This window comes from Acomys russatus, chromosome X (genome assembly GCF_903995435.1).
Source record: "Acomys russatus chromosome X, mAcoRus1.1, whole genome shotgun sequence".
Taxonomy (NCBI): domain Eukaryota; kingdom Metazoa; phylum Chordata; class Mammalia; order Rodentia; family Muridae; genus Acomys; species Acomys russatus.
Genome location: NC_067169.1, coordinates 29,094,284 through 29,096,227, shown reverse-complemented (window position 1 = coordinate 29,096,227; position 1,944 = coordinate 29,094,284). Strand labels below are relative to the sequence as shown.

The 1,944-nt window shown below is 40.2% G+C and overlaps 1 pseudogene; it reads left to right on the top strand.

The window, feature by feature from the left end:
• The first annotated feature begins 251 nt into the window (after window positions 1–251).
• Window positions 252–767, top strand: LOC127185064 (60S ribosomal protein L21-like; annotated as a pseudogene).
• The last annotated feature ends 1,177 nt before the right edge of the window (window positions 768–1,944 follow it).

Below are 1,944 nucleotides of genomic sequence, written 5' to 3'. Positions count from 1 at the left end.
AAGATGAAGCCATACTTGGTGACCATGAAAAGGAACCTGTTTTCTAAAAGAGAAAACTAAAGTATGTTGAGGGAAGGCATTCACTTAAAACACACACACACACACACACACACACACACACACACACACACACACACACACACACACACACACTTCCTTGTTGGCCAGTGATGGGAAATGAGGAATCAAAGGATCATTCTTACAAAAGGATAACACGGGCCGCAGCAGCCATCTTACAGTAACTCGCCAAAATGATGAACACATACGGAAAGAGGAGGGGCATGTGCTACATGTTCGCCAGGCCTTTTAGGAAGCATGGAGTTGTTCCTTTGGCCACGTTCATGCGAATCTACAAGAAGGGTGATATTGTAGACATCAAGGGAGTGGGTACTGTTCAAAAAGTAATGCCCCATAAGTGTTACCACGGCAAAACCGGAAGAGTCTACAACGTCACCCAGCACGCTGTGTGCATCATTGTGAACAAGCAGATTAAGGACAAGATTCTTGACAAGAGAATCAACGTGGGCATTGACACATCAAGCACTCTAAGAGAAGGAACAGCTTCCTGAAGCGCGTGAAGGAGAACGGCCAGAAGAAGAAGGAAGCCAGGGAGAAGGGCACCTGGGTTCAGCTGAAGCGCCAGCCTGCACCACCCAGAGAAGCGCACTTCGTGAGGACTAAGGGGAAGGAGCCTGAGCTGCTGGAGCCCATTCCCTATGAATTCATGGCCTAATGTGCAAAAGGAAATAAAGGGCCTGGACTGTAAACTGTTAAAAAAAAATGATAACACAGCTATATCATTGGTTTTGGTCTTCATAAAAGGTCTGACAGAAAACATTTCTGGCTAGCTATTGAAAGCTACTACCATTGTATGATAGCAGCCATGTACCACACAAAAATTAGAAAGTACAGTTGTATTCCCAAGTACTTTGAAACAAATATCTGCTAAATTTGGCCTATAGGATGTAGATTGATGATCCTTGATCTGTGGTATTAAATAAACATATAGCCAACTGGTTTACATGCTTTGGAAGGAACGGAGTATTCTCAGAAGAAAAGGGAGTTATTTCAGGCAAGCGTTCCAACATACGTGATGGAAGAATCCCATCTTGGGGAAAAGAAAAAATGAGGAAAATAAGTCTATCTTCAGTCACAGAAGAGACTGTGGGGTTCTAACTTCTGGTGTCTTCCCCAACAGTTAAAGAAATGGAGGCTTAGAAGAAAAAAAATGACTTGACAAAACATGGCATCTTATACCCCTAGCTGAGTGTAAAATATAAATATTCTAGTTTAATTATTTTTCCAATCCACAGCAATTTTTGTGCAGGTTTTCTTTTTTGTACAAACTAGGACTCACAATGTTCAACACTCAACATCATCTCTCATTTCTATATGTTAAATTGTCAACAGATTTTGATGGTAATAAACTTTCTTTTCATGAGCATGCTCTGAATATAGCCATTGTTTAGCACAGCTACTTGGGAAAAAAAGAAAATACTATTGAGAGATTTTTAACAGTGACATTATCCATAGGGCCATAAAATGGGAATTCTGAGCACTAAACTTTTTTTAAATTTTATTAATTTATTCTTGTTACATCTCAATGGTTATCCCCTCCCTTGTATCCTCCCATTCCTCCCTCGCTCCCATTTTCCTCTTACTCCCCTCCCCTATGACTGTGACTGAGGGGGACTTCCTCCCCCTGTATACTAAGCACTAAACTTAACTGCTCAAACTTTCAGGGTTACTGGCTATAAAAAAAAAAAAAACCTTCCCTACTACACAGAGATAGAAAGTAATAAGCAAATGGTTTCTCTCTCTTCTAGCCATTGGCAGGAACTAGGGTATCAGAATAGTAAATATTTCAGTGCTCTATAGACTATGGGAACACAGAAATTGAAGTCAATTAAATCTTATTTAACAGATTGACATTTTCAAGATAAA